Source organism: Scyliorhinus torazame, chromosome 11, assembly GCF_047496885.1.
Source record: "Scyliorhinus torazame isolate Kashiwa2021f chromosome 11, sScyTor2.1, whole genome shotgun sequence".
Lineage (NCBI taxonomy): Eukaryota > Metazoa > Chordata > Chondrichthyes > Carcharhiniformes > Scyliorhinidae > Scyliorhinus > Scyliorhinus torazame.
Genome location: NC_092717.1, coordinates 99,193,640 through 99,221,037, shown reverse-complemented (window position 1 = coordinate 99,221,037; position 27,398 = coordinate 99,193,640). Strand labels below are relative to the sequence as shown.

General features: G+C 47.5%; 1 protein-coding gene across 2 annotated transcripts in view; it reads left to right on the top strand.

The window, feature by feature from the left end:
- The window catches only part of LOC140385407 (hepatocyte nuclear factor 4-gamma-like), a 231,656-nt gene that overhangs the window by 116,517 nt on the left and 87,741 nt on the right, over positions 1 to 27,398 (top strand). The window contains exon 1 of one of the 2 annotated variants that reach the window (XM_072467530.1): positions 27,010 to 27,081. The exons of the other annotated variant lie outside the window; for it this stretch is intronic. The gene's annotated coding sequence lies outside the window, so the exon portion shown is untranslated. Of the gene's footprint in view, positions 1 to 27,009; positions 27,082 to 27,398 lie in introns of those variants that run through there. 2 annotated transcript variants of the gene reach the window in all.

The window sequence follows — 27,398 nt, the reverse complement described above, 5'->3', positions numbered from 1 at the left end:
TTGCTCCTAGTGGGGAGCCTCACCCGCTGTAGCTTCTGATATACGTCCTGGGTGGGCGAGGCTCCTTGGTGGAAGGATGAAGTCAGAGAATGACCCTGTCAAGCAAATTACATTACTGATAATACCGCATTCATCGGCAGAGTTTTAGCACTTGTGGTTTTAGATGGAGAAGTTTTTTTGTTTGTTTGCCAATGTTTCCACGACAACAGAGACAAAACCAAACGGGCATCCATTGTTAAATTACCGCTTGAGAGAATAATGTTTGCTGGGTGTGGAACAAGCTGTGTGATGGTGTTCTCACTTAGGTCTGCAGTCAATGGCTTCACCCTGTCAATACAGAAGATGAGGTGAAGGGATTTAATTTAAATGCATTCATTCTAAGGAAGTGGACCTCACTGCAAGGCTGGCTTGATTGCCCATCTCTAATTGCCTCAAGGAGTTAGTAGTGGCCCACCTTCTTAATTCAACTGATTGCTTCATACACTAAAGGCTCGATTTAACTTAAAAAAACAGAGTCCGTTCTGGGGGGGGATTAGCGGGGTCATTCCCAGCACCACAAACCACCACCAGAGATCGGGGTGCCATTTAAAAATGGTGTCCTAAATCCCGATCCCCCAATGCGATCCCTGGACCCCCCTCCATGCCCAGTTCACCCGCACTCCACCTCATATGGGCAGGACACACCTGGGCCCGATCCCTTGCATGGGCAAAATGCCAGCACCGATGCCAGTGCCCCTTCCAGCCCGGAAGTACCTACTGGGCACCCTGGCAGTGTCACACTGGCATGCAGGTGGCACTACCAGGGAGTCCAGGTGGCACTGTCAGCGTGCCCACGTGCCCGGCTGGGGTCTCCTCGGTAAGGCCGATAGACGCTGGTGGCCGTTCAATCTGGCGCCAGCATGGTTAAGTGGGTTTTAAAGCTCACTTAACTGTGCAAAACTGGGTCCCGGGATTCAGGCCTCTCCCGGGATCTACCGCCTGCGCCCGTTCCAATTCCGACGGGTTGTGGCCGGTAAATCACACTCCAAGGGAGTTAAGTGCCAATGGAATGGACTTGAGTCACATATAGGCTATTTTGGGTAAGGATTGCAGATTTACTTCCCGATTGACTGACACTGGCTTTTTAAAAACTTAATTCAAATTCTCAAAACCACCATTGCATTGTTTGAACACATCCCCAACATTGTTAGACCAGGAACATAACCAAGATCCTTCAATTCAGAGGCATATTTTTGCTTGAAGCTACACATCCCCTAACTCACAGCATTTGCCTTTCCCTCTTTTTGGTTAACAGCATAATCACGTCCACCTAAAGCTATAGTTTTTAATTCCTGAATACATAGCTTTAGTTGGTTTTATCCTTTTTCTTGATGACAAATGTCTTCCAGACCCCTGAACATACTTCAACACATATATTTTTCACAGGCAATACAAAAATGCTAAACTGCATGGCCTAGAAATCCAATCAGGCTGGAACATTATGTGAACCGAAATCGTCACCCTAAGGCAGGTGGGATATATGCAGGAATTTTAAGCCAGAAACATACTGCCGTCATTATTTTTATAGACATCTAAGGAAACCAACTAGGCCAGTGCCTGAAACAGTTGTTAGGCCCTTTGCATATAGAAATGGTTTATGGTGGGGCAGCACGGTAGCATTGTGAATAGCACAATTGCTTCACAGCTCCAGGGTCCCAGGTTCGATTCCGGCTTGGGTCACTGTCTGTGCGGAGTCTGCACTTCCTCCCCGTGTGTGCGTGGGTTTCCTCCGGGTGCTCCGGTTTCCTCCCACAGTCCAAAGATGTGTAGGTCAGGTGGATTGGCCATGATAAATTGTCCTTAGTGTCCAGGATTGCCCTTGGTGTTGGGTGGAGTTGCTGGGTTATTGGGATAGGGTGGAAGTGTAGGGTCTCACCTCCACAACCCAAAGATGTACAGGGTAGGGCTTGGGTAGGGTGCTCTTTCCAAGAGCCAGTGCGGACTCGGTGGGCCGAGTGGCCTCCTTCTGCACTGTAAATTCTATGATTCTATGATAATCTATGATGCCTCCTTTATGAAATGTGTCTACCCTGAATGCAACTGCAATCTGAATCAGTTGTGTTCAGGAAAGCCAGGTTTACAAGTGGTCTCAGGGGTGGTTCTTAAAGGGACCACAGTGAGCTGTCACCAAAAAGGTAAGTTTAAAATTACTGACCTGAATATGTGTGCAAAAACGCTGTTAAATTTTAATCAGTTTAAACCACATAGCTTAACACCAGTAAAGGATGTTCTTACTGCCTTTCCAACTCGGACCATTATAGAGCATGGCCTCCATTGTTATTTAACCACACTTAATCATTTTTTGGGGTCTTGACAAGCACAGATTTAACTTTTTGCTATAAAAGAGGCCAAAATTTGGTGGCACGGTGGTGCAGTGGTTAGCACTGCTGCCACACGGTGCTGAGGACCCGGGTTCCATCCTGGCCCCGGTTCACTGTCAGTGGGGAGTTTGCATTCTCCCCGTGTCTGCGTGGGTCTCACCCCCACAACCCAAAGATGTACAGGGTAGGTAGATTGGCCACATTAAATTGGCTCTTAATTGGAAAAAAATAATTGGGTACTCTAAATTTAAAAAAAAAACCAAAAGGGACCAAAATCAGGAACTCGTGACAAATAATAATAATTAATAATAATCTTTATTGTCACAATAGGCCTACATTAACACTGCAATGAAGTTACTGTGAAAAGCCCCTCGTCGCTACATTCCGGCACCTGTTCAGGTACACGGAGGAGAATTCAGAATGTCCAAATTACCTAACAGCACGTCTTTCGGGACTTGTGGGGTGAAACCGGAGCACCCGGAGAAAACCCACACAGACACGGGGAGAACGTTCAGAATCCGCACAGGCAGTGACCCAAGCGGGAATCGAACCTGGGACACCGGCGTTGTGAAGCAACAATGCTAACAACTGTGCTACCGTGTCACCCACGGTGTGGTTGTATCTCAAATGATGTGGTGCTTCACACTATCACTGTAAAATGTGGTACAGAGGTTGCCACAATCTTGCTGACGACAGAACAGACAAACATCGTGTCCATCGAATGGTTATTCCACCAGTTGGAACTGCAAAGTTTCAGTAGCAATAGCAACTGTTTTCCTCTGTGCTGTTCAATTTAAGGATACCTAACCTTCAGATAATTCCATACCAACTTGATGAAGCTACAACAAAAGACCATGGGCGTCATTCTCCAACCCCCCGCCGGGTCGGAGAATCGCCGGGGGCTGGCGTGAATCCCGCCCCCGCCTGTTGCCTAAGTCTCCTGCACCGGAGATTCGTGGCGGAGGCGGGCCCCCCCGTTCGATTCTCCGGCCCGGATAGGCCGAAGTTCCGCCGATAAATTGCCTGTCCCGTCGGCGTGGATTAAACCACCTTTTGAACAGCGGGACAAGGCGGCGTGGGAGGGCTCCGGGGTCCTGTGGGGGGGGGGCGCGGGGCGATCTGGCCCCGGGGGGGGTGCCCCCACGGTGGCCTGGCCCGCGATCGGGGCCCACCGATCCGCGGGCGGGCCTGTGCCGTGGGGGAACTCTTTCCCTTCCGCCTCCGCCACGGTCTCCACCATGGCGGAGGTGGAAGAGACTCCCTCCACTGCGCATGCGTGGGAAACTGTCAGCGGCCGCTGACGCTCCCGCGCATGCGCCGCCCGGGGATGGCATTTCCGCGCCAGCTGGCGGGGCAACAAAGGCCGTTTCCGCCAGATGCGGAGCATTCCGCACCTTTGGGGCGGCGCCATGCCCGTCTGATTGGCGCCGTTTTGGGTGCCAGTCGGCGGACATCGCGCTGTTTCGGGAGAATTTCACCCCATATTCATGCTAAACAGAAGAGGCAGCATGCAGTGGACAGAGCTAAGCAACCAACAGTTCTGCAGTTCTGCCACATCCAGTCATGAATGGTGGTGGACAACCAAATAACTAACCAGAGGTAGAGGCTCCACAAATATCATGATCATCAATGATAGTAGAGCTCAGCACATCAGTGTCAAGCACAAGGCTGAAGCATTTGCAACAATCTGCAGCCAGAAGTGTCAAGTGATCCATCTCACACTTTTGCTGAGGACTCCACCAGGACAAATGCCAGTCTTCAGCCAAATACTTTTTTTAAAATTTAGAGTACCCAATTAATTTTTTCCAATTAAGGGGCAATTTAGCATGGCCAATCCACCTACCCTGCACATGTTTGGGTTGTGGGGGCGAAACTCAGCCAAACACGGGGAGAATGTGCAAACTCCACACAGACAGTGACCCAGAGCCAGGATCGAACCTGGGACCTCAGTCACAATGCTAACCCACTGCACCACTGTGCTGCCACTTCAGCCAATTACATTCACTCCACATGATATCTAGAAATGGTTGAAGGCACTGGGTACTGCATAGATTATGGGCCCTGCCAATATTCCAGCAATAGTACTGAAGACCTGTGTTTTAGAATTAACCTCATGCCCTTGTCAAGCCATTTAGCAGTGTACCCAGCCCACAAAATGCAGGACAAATCCATCTTGCCAATTGCTCCCCATCAGTCTACTTCCAATCATCAGGAAAATGATGGAACCTATTGTTGAGAGACCTCTCAAGCAGAACGTACACAGAATTTACCAGCTGCTCACTGATGCTCAGTTTGGGTTTTGCCAGGATCACTTGGCTCTAGACCTCGTTATAGCCTTTGTCCAAACATGGATGAAAGAGCTGAATGCCAGAGGTGAGATGAGAGTGACAGCCCTTGACATCAAGGCAGCATTTTACTGAGTGTGGCCTTCAATGAGATCCAGTGGAATTGTTGTCAGTGAGAATCAGGGTGAAAACGTCCACAAGGACTGAAAACTGTGATTGTTGGAGGTCAACTATCTCTGCTCCACAGCATCAAGCAGGGGTTCCCCAGAGTAATGTCCTAGCCCTAGCCATTGTTGCAAATATGAAGTTAGTAACATTTTGGGACTGTCTCTTTAATTTAGGGTAAAATGAATAGTGTCATGTGACTTGTTCTGAATTCTGCTCGGCAACAATTTTGGATGATTTGGTTGTTAAATGTTAAAGGCGTTGTCATGTTGGGAAGAAGGTGCAAGATAGTCACACCTGTAAATAAACAATTAGATCAACTGTGCTGACACTGGATAGACTTTCAGGCCTGAAATGTTGCTCCTGCTTCAGGAGCGTAGAGTTGAGAAAATTCCTGGCTTCACAAACCGACCCAAGAAAAAAGGCTTTGTAACTTTGGATTTTAGGTCCGGAGGTGGGGTGGGGATGGGTGAAAATGGGAGTTGTGGACAACTCTAGAAACAGTGCGGAGGTTGACTGCTAAGTGCAGAGGCAGGTCGGGTAGTAGACCAGCCTTGGTGCACTGGCACATTGTCCAAGTAATAAAACAAAAACAAGCCTCCATCCCTCACACCTCCCTCATCCCCCACACCCTCCCCATGTACCATCCTTTCCACCTGATGCTGTCTACCCACCCCTCTTGGTTCCTCATGCCTCCATACCAACCTATTCCCTTACCCATCTTCATGGCCCTTTTTTACCCCACACCATCCTATGCCCCTCTATTGACCCCCATTGCCCTTGATAGCCTCTATGGCTATTTAGTGCAAACTCAACCCATATCCCCACATTCATTACCCTTTGCCCTTACATTCCGAATGCTAATTCAACCTGTACCCACTATGAGAAGGTCTCATGTTGAAATTAAGTAAAATAAAGTTCTAAGTGTCCATTGCATACTTTAAAAAAAGACTTTTATTCATAAAAACTCATTCATGACATTCCCATTCCTTCAACTACTTAACCTCTTAAAAAAGCAAACAATAAATTCAAGTGGTAATCATTTAGCAAAACAAATATTTCATTCAACAGATTGAAAATAGCGAACAATTATTTCTTTAACACTCAGTTTGTTTAAAGATTTACAGGGCATGAGCTTTAAATGCCTCAACAGCTTGACAGTTTCTCTTGACACTTAATGGTTGCTTTTGCAAGCTCTCTTGACAGTTCCAATGAGTTTACACACTTTTTATGCACATTCATGTGCACTTTTAACAATCCCAAAGAGTAACTTATCTCTTCCAAATGGCACCTAACCGCTCACAAAAAACAGCTTAAATCTCTCAATGGGCACCTGACCTCCCCCAGTGGTGTCGCAGGACCATATTCAAAGGGGCACACTTCTCCAAAAGCATAGGCCACTTCTCCAAAGGACACCACAAAATTTAGACTTGCTCCTACCAAGTCTAATCTGCGTGTGTTGCATTTCCCACACCAGACGACCAAAAATCAGACATGACTAGAATTTTATATGGGCAACTGCCTCTGTAAAACATGCATGTACAAATCTTTACCTGGCCCCATTCCTACACCTGAGAAAATGCTAGGTACTGTGTTTAGTAGAGAAACTTCAGATTTTCCGTCACTGTGAACATCCAGGCCTTAGTCTCCCAGAATCATAGGGAGCTGCTTGGAATGTCTGGCTTTATAAGTGGTTATATTTTAAACTGCCCATTTAATTTCAAGATAGTTTTGTTGCTGTTTTATCAGAACCACAAGACGCAAGTACGTTCCTTGAATTGGACAAATGACCACACAGCCAGCATATTAGTTCAATTATAGTTTATTATTAAACACAGGCTTAGTTCTATGCATAATAATCTACACGTGCTTACATATTAAACTAAACCTAACAACTGAAATGACCTTTACTTAACTTCCAAGTGACCTGCTCTGTGTAGGTTAGATAAGGCCTTTATCTGGATCCTCACCTGTGGCGGCTGGAAGTTGTCAGGTTCGTCTCGGCTGCGGCTCTTCCTTCGGGTGGCAATCGCGGGTCCTTGAACTTGGCTGGTCGATACGCTGCGATTAGTGAGGCAGAGGCCAGTCCCCAAAAGAGACCGAATACTGGTTGCGCAGTTCTTCGTATCCCTGATCTTTCACACTCTTTTGGGCGGTCCCAACTCGGGACCCAATGTATTGATATGGTTTCGATCACCCTGATCGATTCTGGCCAATTAAGGGCGGGTACCTCGATGGCTGGGCAGGTCTTAGTTACTATTGTCCAAGGCACGTATGCATTCCCAAATAAGGAAAATAAGCGCCCCCCGAGTCTGTTACTGCTGCTATGTTTCAATCTGTGTCCCATTGTCCTGGGAAATCGGTGATTGCAGGTGTGCGTTTCTGTGTAAGTCTGGTTTCCCTCTGCACAATACACAGGAGCTGTGTATCCTCTGTGTCCCAACCTGACCACAATTCCATTATCTTTTGCGGGCGGCCATTTTAGATGGCCACGGTTTGGAGTTTGGGGGTGTCAATAGATTGGTAGCTAATTAGCATTTCTACCTGGATATAAGGCCCGTGTGATTCATGTTGTCATGAGGGTGGACTATTAAGGGGTATATTTCAAAGGACGCCATTGTAAGATTGGATTGCAGAATTGCCTAAGAAATTTCTGCACCTCACAGATAGGGTCAGTCTGCAAGAACTTGAGTGAGCGATAGAGACAGGCAGTCTCTTGATCACCATGCAGGATGCAAGTGGGAGCTCACCTTTGGATTGAAGAGATCAAGTTTGTGAAGATTTACATAAGGTTTGAAAATTCCCCATTCACCACTTAAACGTTAAATCCCTCCACCATAGGCGCACAGTGGCAGAAGTGTGTATCATATAAAAGATGCACTGGAGAAAATTGCCTAGGTTCTGTCAACAGCGCCTTCCAAACCCCCAACTTCTACCACTTGGAAGTAGAAGGGCGGCAGATGCATGGGAATACCACAACCTTAAATGCCCCTCCAAGCCACACACCATCCTAACTTGGAACTATATTGCCATTCCTTCAGTGTTGCTGGGTCAAAATTCTGGCCTTCGATGGGCCGCGTTCCTGATGGTGCGGTTCGCTTGTGCTTTTAAAAAACGTGAAACTTGCGTGGGGGCTTCTGAGGGAGAGAGAGGGTATGGAAAGTGCCCAACATCGCCATAGTGTGCTGACAGTTGTGCCACTGACCGGAGGGGAGCTTCTGCAAAGGACCGGGGGAGGGAGTTGCGGGGGGAGAGGGGGAGGGGGGGGTAGCCAGGAGGTGGTCTGTGGGATATGGGTGGATGGGCATGGAACACCATTGCTGCAGCTGGCAAGGCAGCCGTGCAGCTGTGCACGCCGCTAACAGCCCACTGTGAACATAATGCCATGGGTCATATAGGTCCCCCCCACCAGGTGCCCTCTGGCCCAGGCCACCCGTCAGCTGTACTGGCGTGCTCCAGCACAACCAGTGCCAACTTGTTGGCTGGGATGAGTGTGTGTGCGGCTGCAGCTTGTCAGTCTACCAAGTGTTAATCACAGCTCTGGCAAATACTGCCACGTTCTTTATTGGAATTATTGTGTTCCACGCAGCACCGGTGCTAGCCCCTTAACTGTAGCGGAATCAGTCCAGGTGTGGTGCCAGTTTTTCTGTTGTTAAAGTCCACAAATTCTGTGTTGGCGTCAACACAGTCTCAGAAATGAAGAATCCCGCCCCCATTGTCCCAAGCCTCAGCATTTCTTCACCAGCAATATGATAGACATCTCCCCTTAGCATTGTGGTTGGATTTATAGAAGACAGTTTATAATGTGCTATCCTATGAATGGCAGTAGGTAGCAGGCTTGCCCATCACCGCCTGCTCAATGCAAGTCTTTACTTAAAGGACTTAGTGACATATAGGGCGGGATTCTCTGTCCCGTCACACCAGTTTTCTGGTGCGATGGCCCCCCCCCCCCCCCGGCTGGCAGCGGGATTCTCCATCCCGCCAGCCGGCAAGTGGGGTTTCCCATTGTGGGCAGCCCCACGCAATCGAGAAATTCCCGGGTGTGGGTGCACTGCCGGCTCAACGGAGAATCCCACCAGTGGAGAATCCAGCCCATATTTCCTTTCCTGAATGCTAAGTTTAGGATATAGCCCGCCCCTTGTGCTATTGCTAGGAGCTCCAAAAGAATTGTTTGAACACATGTCATGTACACCATTACTTTATCCTGCTTTGGGTAAACTGCTGTTGACAGACTCAGTGATTTCTGCTGTGTGAATTTATTAAATGAATATTAGATTCAGAATAACAGACAATTCATTAAGATAATGTATGATTGACAATATTATGTATGCCATGTTATCACAGAGCAACAAGTAGGACCCAACTTGGGGTTTAACCTCAAAGACGTTTTCTTTCATCGGTGCTGCAGTGGTAAGAGCTGCTTCAAAGTTCCTTTTTCACTCCTGATTTCTAAGATGTCAAATTAACATGGAACCGTAGTTCTGCTGATCTGTTTGATCCTGATTATTCTCGAATCTAAACCTTCCTTGGGTCTATTATCAACAGAATGATCCAACAGGCATGTGTCCGTAGAATCACATAATCGCTACAACACAGAAGGAGGCCATTCGGCCTGAAGTGTTAGTGCTGGCCCTCTGCAAGAGCAACCCACCAAGTCCCATTCCCCCACCTTTTTCCCCATACCCATGGAACTTGTTCTCTTCAGATAATTAAATATCATCAAAGTCCCAGAAAACCATAGGCTGTTCTCCCCTTTGAGAGCTGACTGGTAGCGATTTATTCTGAGGTAGGTCTCACAGTGGCAAAGTTGGGTGAACAATCTTAGCCGATATGGAAATTGAACCCACATTGTTGGCATCACTCTGCATCACGAACCAGCCATCCAGCCAGCTGACTGATCAACCTCTCCTATCCAGTTTTTTTTTGAAGGACTTGAATGAATCTGCCAACTGTTAGGCCGGACATTCCGGGTCCTAATCACTTGCTGTGTAAATAAATTATTCCTTATGTCATTGCTTCATTTGTCAGTGACCTGGGGCGAGATTCTCCGACCCCCCGCCGGGTCGGAGAATCGCCGGGGGCTGGCGGGAATCGCGCCCCCGCCGGTTGCCGAATTCTCCGGAACCGGATATTCGGCGGGGGCGGGAATCGCGCCACGCCGGTTGGCGGGCCCCCCCCCCGCGATTCTCCAGCCCGGATGGGCCGAAGTCCCGCCGCTAAAATGCCTGTCCCGCCGGCGTAGATGAAAACACCTACCTTACCGGCGGCATGGGCGGGCTCCGGGATCCTGGGGGGAGGGGGGGGGCGCACGGGGCGATCTGGCCCCGGGGGTGGCCTGGCCCGCAATCGGGGCCCATCGATCTGTGGGCGGGCCTGTGCCGTGGGGGCACTCTTTCCCTTCCGCCTTCGCCATGGTCTCCAACATGGCAGAGGCGGAAGAGACTCCCTCCACTGCGCATGCGCGGGAATGCCGTCAGCGGCCGCTAACGCTCCCGCGCATGCGCCGCCCGGAGATGTCATTTCCGCGTCAGCTGGCGGGGCACCAAAGGCCTTTTCCGCCAGCTGGCGGGGCGGAAATTCGTCCGGCGCCGGCCTAGCCCCTTAAGGTTGGGGCTCGGCCCCCCAAGATGCGGAGCATTCCGCACCTTTGGGGCGGCGCGATGCCCGACTGATTTGCGCCGTTTTGAGCGGCAGTCGGCGGACATCGCGCAGATACCGGAGAATTTCGCCCCTGAAATCAGTTTTCTCAGCTACCTGATCCTTCTGCCAATGGGAAAAGTTTCTCCCTGTGTACTCTCTCCAGATCGCTCATAATATTGAACACCTCTATGAAATCTCCTTCACCTCAAGGAGGACAGTCCCAGCTTTTCCAAACTATCCACTAAATCCAAAATTCCCCATCCCTAGAACCTATCCTGCACCCTTTCGAATGGCTTTAAATCCTTCTGGGGATGTCCAGAACTAATCACTCCAGTTGAGGTTAAACCAGTGTTTTATGTAGGTTTATCATAACCTCCTGGATTCTGCAGCTCCATGCCCCTACTCATAAAGCCCAAGACCCTGCACACTTTATTAACCCTTTTCTCAATCTGCTTTGACACCTTCAATGATGTGTGCACATGTACTCCCAGACACCTCAGACTTTTGCTTTTGTAGTGGTGGTGTTGAGCAGTTATTTTCAGACTAGAGGAAGGTATATGGGGCGGGACTCTTTGAACCTGGGGCTAAGTGTTGACGCCGTCGTAAACGCCGGAGCGTTTTACGATGGTGTCAACAGGCCCCCAGGAGCAGCGACCCTGCACCGCACAGGGGGCCAGCACGGCACTGGAGAGCCTCACGCTGCTCCACGGGCGCCGCGGGTCCGCACATGCGCGCTACGGCTGGCGCGAGCTCGCGTATGCGCATGTGTTGCCTTCTCTGCGCTGCCCCCAATGCAACATGATGGAGAGCTACAGGGGCCCAGCGCAGAGGAACATTGGCCCCCACCAGGATAAGCCCGCCTGCTGATTGGTAGGCCCCGATCGCAGGCCAGGCCACCGTGGAGGCCCCCCCCGGGGTCAGATCCCACCAGGCTGCCCCCCCCACAACATGAACGCCGAGGTCCCGGGTAGGACCATACGGGAACAGCGCCGGCGGGACTCGGCCTAACTCGGCGGGCACTTGGTCCATCGCGCGCGGAGAATTGCTGGGGGTGGGGGGGGTCGACGGGCGCCACGCCGGCGCCAATGGCGTGATTCTCCAGCCACCGGAGAATCGGCAGACCGACGTTAGGGCGGCGTCATGTGAATCACAACCCCCCCCCCCTCCCTCCGGGTCGGACAATCCCACCCATGGTGAGGGTACCATGTGTCAGTGTTTGGCACTGCTGCTTTTCTTAATATATATTAATTACCTAGATTTGCATGAACACTCTGCTGCCCACCCCCCCACCCCACCCCTGCCCCACAACCTTTGGAATTGTGCTTTTTTATATCACCACTCCTCATTCTTCCTACCAGAATCAATCAGTTCACACTTATCTGCATTGAATTTAATCTTGTCTGCCAATTCCCCCAGCCTGTCTAAAAGATTTTGAAGTTTATCACTACCCTCCTTGCAGTTTGCAAAACTTGCAAGTTTTGAGTCATGCACAAGTTTTGAATTTACATCGTTTTCCTGCATAACTTCCTCTAGTCTGAAAATAACTGCTCACCACCACTTCAAAAGCAAAATGGAGTCTGAAATAAAAAGAAAGAAGCCCGAAAAATCTCTGCAGGTCAGACAGCATCTGTAAAAAGAAACGGAACATTTCAGTATTGATGAAAGGCCATCTTAACAAGAAACATTAACTCTGTTTCTCTCACAGCTGCTGCCTGATTTGCTGAGTTCTTCCAGCACTTTTTGTTTTTATTAAGTTCTACCACAAATCTCTGCTTCAGCAAAATTTGTTTTCATTCAGCTCCTGCTCCTTTTATTCCATGAGCTCTAAATAGCTGCCAAATTTGTTACGTGGCATTTTATGAAATACCTTTTGGAAGTCCACATAAACCACATTACTCTCATTAATCCACTCTGTAACCTCATCAAACGATTCAGGCAAAGTAGTTAAACCTTATTTGTCCTGATCAAGTCTGTGCTGGATGTCTGCATTTGACCTGCATTTGTCCAAGTGACTGTTAATTTTGTCCCAATTTTTGTTTCTAGAAGGCTTCACACCACTGACGTTAAACTAACAGGCCTGAGTTGCTTACACCCAACAAGGGTGTAACATTTGCAGTTCTCCAGTCTTCTTTGGATTTTGTTTATTGTCACGTGTACGGAGGTACAGTGAAAAATATTTTTCTGTGAGCAGATCATTAAGTACATGAAAAGAAAAGGAAATAAAAGAAAATACATAATTTCATAGAAGATTTCATAGAATTTACAGTGCAGAAGGAGGCCATTCGGCCTATTGAGTCTACACCGGCTCTTGGAAAGAGCACCCTACCCAAGGTCAACACCTCTACCCTACCCCATAACCCAGTAACCCTACCCAACACTAAGGGCAATTTTGGACACTAAGGGCAATTTATCATGGCCAATCCACCTAACCTGCACATCTTTGGAATGTGGGAGGAAACCGGAGCACCCGGAGGAAACCCACGCACACACGGGGAGGATGTGCAGACTCCGTACAGACAGTGATCCAAGCCGGAATCGAACCTGGGACCTTGGAGCTGTGAAGCAATTGTGCTATCCACAATGCTACCGTGCTGCCCATAATAGGGCAACACAAGGTACACAATGTAACTACATAAACACCGGCATTGGGTGAAGCATACAGGGGTGTAGTGTTAATCAGGTCAGTCCATAAGACGGTCGTTTAGGAGTCTGGTAACAATGGGGAAGAAGCTGTTTTTGAGTCTGTTTGTGCGTGTTCTCAGACTTTTGTATCTCATGCCCGATTTAAGAAGTTGGAAGAGTGAGTAAGCTGGGTGGGAGGGGTCTTTGATTATGCTGCCCGCTTTCCCCAGGCAGCGGAAGGTGTAGATGGTGTCTTCTGGCATCACACCTGTCTCAAAGGAGGACTCAAAAATTATGACCAGTCCCTCTGCAACTTCCATCTTTACTTCCCTCAGCAGCCAGATGGATGCATCTAATCCGGTCCTGGTGATTTATCAACTTTAGGAAAAGCTAGCCTATCTAATACCTCTTCTTTATCAAGCTATAGCACATCCAATGTCTTAACTGCCTCCTCTTTCACCATGACTTCGGCAACATCTTCCTTCGTAAAAACAGATGCAAAGAAGTTATTTCGTACCTCAGTCATGCTTCTGCCTCTGTGTATAAATATCTTTTTAGGTCTCTAATCAGCCCATCACTCCTTTTACTGCCTTCTATTATTTCTATCCATGTTGGAGACTTTTCGATTCTCTTTATATTAGCTGCCAGTCTCTTCTCAAACTATTTTTCCTTCCTTCAATTGATTTTAAAGTTCCCTTCAGGACGTTCTCTTCAGTCTGACTCACAATTGTATGCTCCACGTGACATCTGCCTTTGTAAATATTTTCACTTCTCCCAGGAAGGTAGTAGCCGAACAAGGCCATTGAACGTAATAAAGATTAGTCAGTACAAAGTGTATAATATTCTGCTTAGTTAGAAGCTAACCTGTGAAGAATATATATCGGTGTGAAGTTGGAAATACTGGCCCATAAATTACAGGGTCTCCACTATCCGATTTGGGGGAGTACCCCAAAGATGAGCTAGGGAATCCCTCTTGGAACATTCCCAGGTAGCCTTACGTCCCCTGGAGAATTGTGTTGTAAACCATCTGAAAAAACGATTTATAACGCAAACTTCAGATGGTTCTGCCAGGGTTACATTAATAGTTACTCTGAAAAAGTTAGAAGAATTAAAACCTTTCAGAATCATAGAATCCCTACAGTGCAGAAGAAGGCCATGTGGCCCATCAAAGTCACCCAAGGGCTGAGGTAAGCCCAAGTCCCTGGCACTGTGAGGCAGTAGTGGTAACCACTGTGCACTGTGTCGTTCAAACTGCTGGGTACCTATTTTAAACACCCAGACTGACTCCTACACAGGGTTACCGCTATACCACCGACCGGACAGGGAAATACCACACCCCCTGACCAATCAGTGCCCCAACCCCCCCTATGATATTCCCCACTGCCCTACCCTTATATGGCATTTCCCCCACCCCCAATTGCCCACCTCCGGCCGTGACTCTCGTCCCTAATCCAAACTAATCTCCAACTCGGCTGGACCCCCTGACCTGACCTGACCTGGCTTCTTCACCCATCCCCACCGAGCCCCCCCAGCTGAATGGAAACCCCAGCCTGACTCCCATCCCCACGGTCCATCTGGACCCCTCCCCCCATCTGATTCAGTTGGACCCCCGCCCAACCCAACCTGCCCTGATGCCCCCAATCTGGCTTGACCACCCCTAACCACAACCAATATGCAGACCTGATCCCTGAACCCCACCCAACCCCCTGGGCACCACCTCCTGATGTAGACTCCCCCCCAAAAAACCACCACGCCTCCCCTCCCCACCCCCCGAACAGTCGATTTCTACCCCACCCCCAAATCCAATCCACTTACCTTAGGTCAGTGATGAGCAACCTAGCCTTGTGAGTGGGCCACATGAGGGGTCCTCCTTCACCTCAGGGGCCGCAAGATTGAAATCAATTTTGTTCACAAACCATGGCCCTTGAATAAGATTGAATACACAATATTTATATATTAATCGAACAATCATCAACTTCAAATGGTAAAAACAAAATAACTATTTACACTCTGGATGCAGAGGGAGTGCACGGCTCTCACAGTCAATGTTATGTGCAATCACCATCCACCTCACTTCACCTTGCTTTATGTGCGTTTCATTTCAGTCATACCGGCAGGAAAAAAATTGTGTCGGAAATCAGCGCAATGTGTCAGCCCTGCGTGTGGCCAACGGTCACCAAATTGTCAGGGCAGCATGGTGACGCATTGGTTAGCACTGGGACAGCGCCGCCCAGGACCCGGATTCGAATCCCGGCCCTGGGTCACTGTCCGTGTGGAGTTTGCACATTCTCCCCGTGTCTGCGTGGGTTTCACCCCCACAACCCAAAGGTGTGCAAGGTAGGTGGATTGGACACGCTAAATTGTCCCTTAATTGGAAAAATAATAATTGGGTATTATAAATTTATAAAAGAAAAATAAAATGTCGCTTGGGCCGCACTCAGAGCCCAGTTGAACTGCATGTGGCCCCTCTGCAGCAGGTTGCTCATCACTGCCTTAGGCACTTATCTTCTCCCAGGCCTATCACTTTCAACCTGATCTTTCAACTTAGCAACTTTCTAGCAGCTGGTGCTGTAAAACATTGGGCATGGCCTCCTTCACTCCGGCTCGCTTAGATTTTGACGCTGGGCCTTGTCGATAACTGTGCTGCCTGGATATCGTCTGGCCTGAGTCAGAAGGTCGGGCGAGACAGGCACAGAAGAAATTTGGCACAGATAAGAGGATAAAGAGTGAAATCTCACTTTGTTTGCCACACCGAGCAATTTACTGCCCACTACTGTGAAATATTCGAGGAAGAAAAATCTTCAGCCTGTTGTCCTAATGATAGATTCTAAGTTAATCATATGTTTTTTTTCTGATACTTGGGGCAGAACATTTTTTATTGTAAATAAACAAGTAAATCTATACCATCACAATCCTTTTGCCAAATCACCTTCAATTGCCCTAATCTACCTTCCTCTCATTTTCTGTCTAATGTTCCTAATCCCTCAACAGAATTCATTCATGATCTCTTCTTTCTGGCCACTAAAAATCTTTCATTGCAGCCAGTCTGATCCCATTATTGATTGTAGCGTGTACCGAGCTCTACCATATTCATAAATGCTTTCAACAATGAATTTCAGCTTGAGATGATCTATTGGAAGACCACAGAGACTGTTAATAGGACCACAGCCTGGAGTAGGTGTGTGAGCCAAATGCATGAGTGATGATCGAGATGGTGGGGTAGGTATGTGGTGCAACCAAAGCCTAATAAGATATATGGCAGCTATCAGGCTGGCATGGGAGGCCAAACAAGCAAGGAAAGAGATGCGGCAGTATGGAATTCCAAAGTTAGTCCAGTTGATGGGGGATACTATGTGTCCTCATTGTCTATTGGCTTCCAGATGTTGGGAATAATCAGACTTTAAGCTTGGTTTGTACAATCGAAGAACCGTTTTGAATTGGTTCTGTTACACATCACATCAGTCTCTAGTGCAGTCATGAAATATGGCCCCCTGGAATACTTACACATGACAATTATTTCTAGCTATGTACAAATAATACATCAATATATATAAAAGCAAATTATTGCGGATGCTGGAATCTGAAACAAAAGAGAAAATGCTGGAAAATCTCAGCAAGTCTAGCAGCATCTGTAGGGATTTCTTTTTTTGCTGGAAAATCTCAGCAAGTGAGATTTTCCAGCATTTTCTCTTTCACATCAATATATATCATGGGCTGGATTTTGCCCCATCCCCCCCACCCCACCTCTGAATTTGAAGGCAAAAAATGAAACGGATGGTATGTCTGTTGTCTTCCTGTCCACTCCCGACCTGTCTCCCACAAAAGATCGGCATGGAAGGCATCAGGCAGCCTATCTGCTCTTGAGCCCATTGAGGCCCTTGAGTAGCCAATTAACTGCCGCTTAAGGGCCCCATTCTGCCCCGCCCCGCCCCCTGTCCTGTTTCTGGCATCTGTCCGACATTCTCGTCCAAAATCCCGAAACCTACATGAAGTCCGGGATCCATGACACTTCTTTCTTGGGGTCTGCCTGTTGTCCTAGCATTGGCCACGGCTCAATTCTGGTGTTGCTGGGACTACAGGGGTGAGATTTATCTGTGCCCCCAGCCCCGCTTTCTGGCATTGCGCTCCCCCACTGGCAGCTGGATTCTTCGTTCCTCAAGCCGGCCAATGGGATTTCCCATTGTGGGCCACCACACGCCGTCAGTAAATAAGCGAGCGTGGGTGTGCTGCCGGCTGGGCGGAGGATACCACTGACAGAGAATCCCGCTGCAGGGGCGTCATTCTCCGACCCCCCCAGCGGGTTGGAGAATGGCCGGGGGCCGCCGTGAATCCCGCCCCCGCCGGTTGCCGAAGTCTCCGGTACCGGATATTCGGCGGGGCGGGAATCGGGCCGCGACGGTTGGCGGGCCCCCCCGCTCGATTCTCCGGCCCGGATGGGCCGAAGTCCCGCTGAGAAATTGCCTGTCCCGCCGGCGTAAATTAAAGCACCTATTTACCGGCGGGACAAGGCGGCGTGGGCGGGCTCCGGGGTCATGGGGGGGGGGGGGCGTGGGGCAATCTGACCCCGGGGGGTGCCCCCATGGTGGCCTGGCCCGCGATCGGGGCCCACCGATCCGCGGGCGGGCCTGTGCCGTGGGGGCACTCTTACCCTTCTGCCTCCGCCACGGTCTCCACCATGGCGGAGGCGGAAGAGACTCCCTCCACTGCGCATGCGCGGGAAACTGTCAGCGTCCGCTGACGCTCCCGCGCATGCGCCGCCCCGAATGTCATTTCCGCGCCAGCTGGCGGGGCAACAAACGCCGTTTCCGCCAGCTGGCGGGGCGGAAATCCCTCCGGCGCCGGCCTAGCCCCTCAATGTTGGGGCTCGGCCCCCAAAGATGCGGAGCATTCCGCACCTTTGGGGCGGTGCGATGCCCGTCTGATTGCCGCCGTTTTGGGCGCCAGTCGGCGGACATCGCGCCGTTTGGGGAGAATTTCACCCCAGAGCTTTCAGCCAATTATTCTGGTCAGCAGCTCTCTAAGGCAGGACTTTCTCCAAGATGGGGATGGGAGGTCCCAGTCTAAATCAAACAAGGCTGCATAATATCACTGTAGGACAGCCAGGTTTTGGGTGGTCGAGTTACGGCAGATATTTTGAAAATCCAACCCACGATAAATAAAGAAGGCAGGTCAGGAAACATCAGGGGCTGATCACTGCAAGAGGGGCAGTGATTGAGGAATTGTCCTGCAGCAGCCAAGGACTGGTGGGGCTGTGCCAAATTCAGAAGCTAGCAGTACAAAGCCAGTTTTATTGGGGGAGCCGGCAGACTGGGGACCCATGTTTACTAGTGATGGGTGGCCCTCAAAGCAACGACGTGCTGAAAATTCAATTCTGTCATTGGTGGTGCAGGCAGTCTGTGGGTCAGTGATCAGTTTAATGTCTGGAATCCTATTAGAGTGTTGCCGACTGTGTTCTATGCAGACATCCCTGGGAGGGTCAGGTTTTTGAATGGAACACGTGACCCACTAGATATTGGCCGGGATTCTCCCTTCTGGAACCTAAGTGTTCCCGCCAGCGGAGAATCGGGACTGGTCTCAGCTGACGCTAGGATGGCGGCCAGGTTTGAGTCTCACTCCTGAACCATGTAAATATATGTATGGTGGAGGGGCTTCCAGCCTGCTTATGCAGGCTATACATGAATTTGCATCTTTCCACTAGTGCGGGCGAGTAGCGCACTAGAGTCGGCAGAACTGAGCAGAAGATTGCAATCAGTCTGGCACCCGATACCAATCCTGTTTCTCAGATGATGCTCTATTTTCCGTCCGATTGAGATTTCCGATGGCAGCAGTGGGAAATGGAGAATCCAGGTCAATATTTGTAGCGACAATCATTCTATTGAGATGTCGAGCTGCTTTCTGCAAATTATGTATATATGTCAATGCCCATCCTGGCTGGTATTTTGTTTTCATTGATGCCTTTGTTGAAAAGCCAGCTTTGCTGAAATAAGTTGTACTAAATTAAGCCAACACATTCAGTGCAAGAGAAGAAAGAGGAAAGAGCGATATCTCCGACACCCGGAATCCTCACCGTCTCCAATACCCGGAATCCTCACCGTCTCCGACACCCGGAATCCTCACCGTCTCCGACACCCGGAATCCTCATCATCTCCGACACCCGGAATCCTCACCGTCTCCGACACCCGGAATCCTCACCGTCTCCGACACCGGAATCCTCACTGTTTCTGACACCTGGAATCCTCACCCTCTCTGACCCCCGGAATCCTCACCGTCTCCGACACCCAGAACCCTCACTGTCTCCGACACCTGGAACCCTCACTGTCTTCGACACCCAGAATCCTCACCATCTCCGCCACCCGGAATCCTCACCGTCTCCGCCACCCGGAATCCTCAGTGTCTCCGCCACCCGGAATCCTCACCGTCTCCGCACCCAAAATCCACACCGGCTCCGATACCCGGAGTTCTCACCCTCTCCATCACCCGGAATCCTCACCGTCTCCACCACCCGGAATCCTCACCGTCTCCGCCACTGGAATCCTCACCGTCTCCGGCACCCGGAATCCTCATCGTCTCCGACCCCCGGAATCCTCACCGTCTCCGAAATCCGGAATCCTTACCGTCTCCGACACCCAGAATCTTCACCGTCTCCGACACCTGGAGTCAGGTGGTCACATGACTGGTACGGTGCTGAATGTAGTGGCTGCCAATCAGCAGCTGGTAAGAGCTGAGCCAATCCAGAGGCTAGGTTTGTTGTGTTGGGAGAAGCTGCAAGAGAGTTATGGTCCCTCTAATTTTCTTGAAGATCGTTAGGAGGTAGTGGAGGCCCATTTGAAAATCTTTGCTTTCCAGAATGAGATGTAGACAATCAAACCTTCATGCGTGAGTTTAGCTTTCTGCAATCTGCTCACTGGTTATCTCATTAATATAAAAATGGTGGACAGGAAAAGATCAATCGATTCAATTAAATTATGGGAACAAGTGAAAGTAAACATCTCCTTGTGTTTATACTTGCAAACTAGTACTTGCTGTACTTGTGTACAGTGAGATCATAATAAAAGAACGAGGAGGCACAGACCATACAGCCCTCAAGTCTACCTAGCAATTCAATATCTTTGTGGCTGCTCTACTGTCTCAACTTGACTTTCCCAGCTGCACTTCCAATTCCTTGATTCACAAAGGGACCAAAAATCAGCCTTGAATATACCCAACCATGGAGCATCCACAACTCTGTCGAAATAATTCCAAAGATTCACAAGGCTTTAGTGAAAAAAATCCTCCTCATCTCAGTTCAAAATGATTATGTCCAACCTGCAATAAATCCCCCTCAGAATCTTGTATGTTTCAAATCACCTTTCATTCTTCTAAATTCCAGAGAATGGAACCCCAATTTATTCAATAAAACTCTTTTACAGTGCATTTTTGATTGATTTTAAAATCAAAAATAAAGTTTGTATCAGCAAATACAAATTTGGGGTCGATTTCCCCAACTTTATCTTTTGTTGTGAGGTGGAGCATGGGAAAGAAAGTGCCCTTCAAGGCAATTGACATATGTGATTTAATGGGAGAGATCTGGGAATTACTATAATGTTGCTGCACTTTTCCCACATTCCCCGTTCTCCTTAGCAGATAGCCAAGTTAAAACAGATGAGTCAATGTTAGCACTAAAATAATGGTGAGAAATTTCACAGAGATGCATTTATTATTTATATGACAATGCTGCTGATATCTGATTCATAATTTGAGGAAATACATTAATATGCAAAGAAGCCTGCTGGCTCAGCATTGGCAGTATTAAATCATTGGGTTGTAGCAGTGTAACTATTTGATTGGTGACTTTTGAATTTCTCATCTCTCCCAAAAATTGGCTTCAAACCAACATCCTCACCAGCAAGGGTAACAATCTTAAGTTATCATGATGATGTTTGCAGTATTTTGGTTTTAAAAATCACATAGAGATTGTGATTGACTGCTGCTTTCAAGGCCAGGCGATCACAAAATGTTTGCTGATATAAAGTTGCAAAATAATTTTTTTTTGCACTGACCATTTCCTATACTGCGTTCAGCCAACTCAGCCCACTGAGGACTTTTTGATAACATCACGTGAAAAATACCATTCATTTTGTTTTAGCCTTCAAAAGACCTGGTAGTCTGTGTCATTTCTAACACGTGCAGCTATACAGTCAGGCTAAAATAATAGCCAGCCGGGAAGTGGCCTTTTGGATTGCTTGTGCCAGTGATAGAGGCTGAGTAATGCTTTTAACAGAAGAACTGCAGTCATAAATGGTATATGATTACAGTTTGATTTAATTTGCTATTAATGTAAAGTAAACACAATGAACTAGACTTTCCTCATGGCAGTTACCAGAGGTATGTTAACTGCCAGCAATACTATGATATAGAAATGATAAAAATGTGCTACTGCCAGGGTTCTAGTTTCCTTATCTCTCTTTGGTGCCAGTGATAGTAAATCCTGTCTGGATTTAAGAAAAAGGCGAGCCAATCTTCACTGAATCAGTTAGAAGTATTATCAGTTCGGCACCTGGTTTTCCCCTTGCATGTTCAGTGGTAACACTGGTAAAGACAGGAGAATTTGATTCTATCTTTGTTCTGCTGGAATACATTCATTGAAAACCTTGTAGTTCCAAATGGCAATGTATCATAGGAACATAGGGGTTGCAAGACACAAACAAAAGACCAAGGTCCATCTAGTTTGCTTTCTGCCATCCTGATCGTCACATCAAACAACAATACTGGAGTTGTTGACTAATCATAGCAGTCAATCTCTATCAATTAGTCCACAAGTCCAAGACCAAGGCATGAAGCGAATAAACTCCAACAGAAAATATTTTGGAAATCATTGCCTGAATAATAACGGAGGCGAGGAGAGAGCCGGCAGGATTTATGAATGGGAAACTGGGGAGTTAAGGCTTTTTGCAGGCCCTGTTGAATTTAACGGAGGACCTGTTTTCAATTTTGTCATGCTCTAGTGAGCTGGATTGAATTCCGTTGTGCCAAGTAGAGGAGGGTTGGTTGGGTGTGTGGTTAATTTGGCAAATATGTGAAATGCAAGGTCCATCCACTGCAAACATACTGTTGAATCCGGGATATGTTGAACGCATAGACGATTGTAGAAATTACAAACTAGGTTTTTTTCAATACAATTCTAATACTCCTTCCCCCCCCCCCCCCCCGGAGGGTCTCCTTCCTCGACTTGCACCTAGGCCGGGGTTTTTGTACAGCTGGGGCTCTCCTTATAGAGAGGAAGCCCTGCCCCTTAAAGGGGCAGTCTCTCCCCCCCCCTTATTCCAGGGAGATCATGGGAAATCGCATTGTTCTGATCCTGTGACCTCCAGTGGGGTTACAACACATGCATATTCTCATTTTAACCGCAGTTATTTTGGGATGTCCAAGAAACCCACTTTGGAGTGGCAGGCCTGTGATTATAATATGTAAATATGGCTACATTCTTGATATAGGACAATAGGACTTAAGGACAGGAGTTGGTCATTTAGCCCTTCGAGCCTGCTCTGCCATTTGATAAGATCATGGCCGATCTGACTGTGATCGCAACTCCATTTTCCTGTCTGCAAACACTCCCCACCCCTCCCTCCTTTGCCTCCCCCATAACTCTTGATTCCCTTGACTATCAAAAATCTATCTAGCTTATAATAAATTGAATGACCTAGCCTGCACTGCTTTCTGGGGAAGGGAAGTCCACATACTAATGACCCTCTGAGAGGAAAGATTCATGGGCTGGATTCTCCAATTCTGGTGCTACGTCCCCACGCCAGCATGGGAACGGCCAGGAAAACCGGCGCAAAACAGCCACCGATTCCCCGTAGCAGGGAGGCAGCATAGAGCACCCGGCTCTAGCTGCTGATAGGCCTGGAGAATTGCTGGGTCCGTGGCCGTGCATGCGCATGGTGGCGGATTGCAGCGGCCGCGCTGTGCTTCATGGCAGAGGCCGCTTGCAGACTGGCCCGCAAAATAGTCCCCGCCTTCGGCTGGCTCGCGTGCCACCGGTCCGCCCACCACAGTGCCCCCAGCCCCGAATATGTCCCCCCCCCTTCCCCGACTGTGGTGGTGCTGGACTGAGTCCGCAGTCGCCACGTCGAGTTCCCGACAGATGAGACCACACGCGTCCCACGCCGTCGGGAACTTGGCCGGTCGGGGGAAGAGCATCGGGCGGTGGGCCTTGGCAATGGCCTGAGGCCGTCAATATGTGGCACGGTGTACTTGCAGAGTACGCCCCTTTGGAGGGGGTGGAGCATCGCAAGAGTGGCGCCGCCCCTGACTTCGTAAGGAATTTGGTTTCTCCGGCCGTTTGGCGAACCCGATTTCGGCGTCGGCAATCGGAGAATCCAGCCTCACATTTCTGTCTTAAAAGGAAGACCCTTTATTCTTAAACTATGCCCTCCAGTTCTAGTCTTGCCCAGGGCAAGAAACACCCTCTCTACCAATTCTGTTCATTAACTTAAGTTTCATTAAGGTCACCTCTCATTCTTCTCAATTCCAATGGGTATAGGCCTAACCTGGTCAAACTTCCTTCATAAGAGAAGTCCTTCAACCAGGAAAGAAATATTTTGGTGGCAATTTAAATTTAACATTGCTCAGTTGGATGTTGTGGATGGCGGTGACCATTCCAGACTATTGTCTTCTATTCTTGACGTATGCCTATCCAGTAAGTCTCATGTCCTCGGGATAAATTTTCAATTACTTGTGGGGAAAGGTTGGGTGCAGGCGTGTATTAAAAACCATACACTCTGTTGGTATATCAGCCGTCGGATGCCTCCAGAATATGTTACATTTTTAAAGGGTGGGGGGGGGGTGCAATCTGCATTCCTTCAATTAACTTGAATTGAAGAACTTATCACTAGGCTGTAGAGGGACAGAATCAAATTAATGTTAATAACTGGAAGAGCAAATGGTCTAGGTTAGTACGCAGAAGTCAGGAGAACAGCGGGGAGACATTATTGATTGTGGTTGCTGGTGTAAAATCTGGTCTAAAAAAGGAAAAGATGCTTGAGTATCACTATCTATCTCTTGAGTAGAAACTTAAGCATATGAGGAATGAACCTCTGGGCACTTTTATTGGACATGAGGTTGCTGGCCCTCTGCTCTCCTGTGTGCCCAGTAATTTCTTTTCCGAATCGCCCTCCATCAGGAATTTCTGTCTCCAGGTAGCTCTTGCTGACGTGGTTTGGGCATCGATTTGCCTTCAATCAAGTTGGCTTTAAAAATCATGTGATGTCGCTGATGCGGACGCAGGTTCGGGACCTTGAAATTACCTGGTCATCGGGTTCCTAACGCCAGCCTGTAGCGTCATTTGGAACAGGAGGAGGTCATTTGCCTGACTGAGTCCATTGCCATCTGGGTGGGAAGTGGAGGTAGAAAAATGACGGAGGTCCTGCTGTAAAATTTATCAGGATCTCTGAGATCAGAGTGCTTTCAGATTTCCCCCAACACCACAAATATTAGGACCGGTGTTTCCACAGATTACTTTACAATCAGCTTCACTTCAAATACACACCGTCTCCTCTGTTTCTGCTGCTCCGAACACGGTTCAGCAGTTGGCCATGTTCTACATCCCCTTTAAAATCATAAAATCCCTGCAGTGCAGAAGAAGACCATTTGTCCCATTGAGTCTGCACCAACCCTCCGAAAGTGCTCCCTACCTAGGCCCATCCCACAACCTCGTAACCCCGTAATTTATCAGGATCTCTGAGATCAGAGCGCTTTCAGATTTTCCCCCACACCACAAATATTAGGACCAGTGTTTCCACAAAATCTTAAACTCAACAATCATATCGCAGTATGAACATCCCAAATTCCAACCCTTCCATCACCTCAATCATCCTGATTACTCTCCTCCGTATTCTTTCACTTTCCTTTGCGTACTATAGAGACTAAAAACTCTGCACATATTCTAAGTGGGAAGAATTCCTCAGTCTCTTGGCTTAGTATTGACGTTTTACTGCATCCTAACATCAAGTTCCCGTTATACTGCCACTGAACATTGTTGCATCAGCATCAATTTACTGTCACTCAGGACCACAGATCTTTCATTTTCCAAGCACTTTATTTTCTTTCCAGTTAAGTAATAGGCCCTACTTGGTTTTTTTGTGTCCCATGTGAAGCACTTTGCATTTCTTTACACTGAATTTCATCTGCCACTTGTCTGCCTAATTCCCAAGCATTTCAAATCCCTCCCTTAGCTTTTCACTGGAGATTGTTGTGTCATGTCCCTTTGCTTTTATCCACGTGCGCTGAACGCCTCTTTGGCATTCAGATTTCTGCCGCAGCCCCAAGGCACAAACAATTCATAAATCCCACTGGGCAGACATTTGCATGTATTTACAATTCTTATTTTCTCGCTGCTATAAAAAGGGAAGATGACAGAAGTGAACAGTTGTAGATTTCCCCACAGCACCAGTCCCCAGACATGTACTTTAAGAAATGTCAGTTTTCAGCAAATCCATAATATTAATTGAACTAATTGGTTACATTTATTCACAAGGTAGTTTTGGTTGAAAAAGGTTATTTTGCCCATTTCATTTTATCCTTCCAGAAAAATAACAACTTTAAAATCTCTCCAATGTATATACATTTTTGTATATAAATTATACATATATGTGTATGTAATATTTTATATCTTGTGTATACAGTTGCTTCTTAAGTTAATCCAGAATCCTCCTGATCTTCGTCATTATTCCTGACCATCTATTTTTTAATTTGTTGTTTGAATATGGGTGAGTCCAACCATTTGGCTTTCCCTATTATTGATCATCTTCTACGTAAAAAATATTTCCAAACCTTCTCGTTAAAATTTTAAACCTGCCCCTTCTGCTGAGGAATCAGTCAACCCCCATGCCAGGACTAATACGGTGGCGGCCGTGCCAATGCTGCATGTTGATTGCAGGAGCTACAGGCTGAAGTTGAATTACATTATGTCCATTGTGTGGCCAAATAAATGGCCCAATAAATATCAAACTTTACACCAGAAATTATTTTAAGTGAACACATTGTGTCTAAACAGAGGAGACATTAATCAAACAACTTTTACCTCGCTATGCTAATTTACAAAAGATGTTTCTCCACACATGTGAGAATAAAGTGATCAGACCCTCATGACGACTTGTTTATGAAACCCTAATCCATTTTATCTTTATAGCCTAAGCATGTTACTTGTTGGCTGATAAGCAAAACAAAATGTCAAGATTTTCTGATAGAAGTTAATGAACTTATCTCGAACCTTACTTTGGTTATCAGGCAGAATAAGAATGGTTAAATTGCTAAATTTACCTTGACTTTATAGTACTGCAAGAGATTCTCCTTGGTGCTTTATCTACATTTGTAAGTCAAGGTGATCAAGAAAGAATGAGCACATCATTTAAACTTCCATTGACTGCGTTTAAAATTAACTTATAATTAAAAAACATTATTCAATTAAAACTCTATTTCGAACTATTAACTGAGTTACAGGAAAACACCAGGAAAACATTTGAGCTAAGGTTTCTACTCATGAAACTAATAGGCAAACTGCATGCAAAACTTTATCAAATTTACCTTAAATTAATTTAATTTATACTGATCCAGCAAGTCTTTGTTGGTAGCACAAGAATTTCATCTGAGTCAGTAGGTGTGGGTTTGAGAGATTTAAGCACAGAATTCAATACTGACAATTCGGTGCAGGACTGAGAGAGTGCTATTTTGTCGGAGGTATTGCCATTCAGCTAAGGTGTTAAATTGGTGCCCCGTCTGCTCTTTGAGGTGAACGTGAAATATCCTATGGCACTATAGTGAAGAAGAGGAATGTGTCCTGGCCAATATTTATCCCTTAATCAACATCACAAAACCAGATCTGGTCACAATCTCATTGCTGTTTGTAGGAATTTGCTGTGCGCACATTTGCTGGCAGGTTTCCTACAATACAAGAGTAACTAAACTTCAAAAGTGCTTCATTGGCTGTAACACCCTGGACGTCACGTGGTCACAAAAGACGCAATATGAATGCAAGTATTTCTTTCTATTACTTTTGTTATCATGTTCAGTATATTAAAAACATCACAGTACATCTGCGGACACAATTTATTCACTCACTGGGACATGTTAAATATTCTAAATCTAGTGATATCCAAGAAAGTCTCCAGTAAGCAGATACAGCAAGGAAAATAATGAAAGCTAGTAAGCCAAAAGCAAGTGTATATCTTTGTGAGAGAAAGAGCAAGATATGGTGTGACCTTGGCCACAAACTTCTATGAGGGTGGAGGAGGGCCCTTCCAATATCTTACCGTAACGTTGTCAGTGCAACCTCCAGAAAAAACAATGT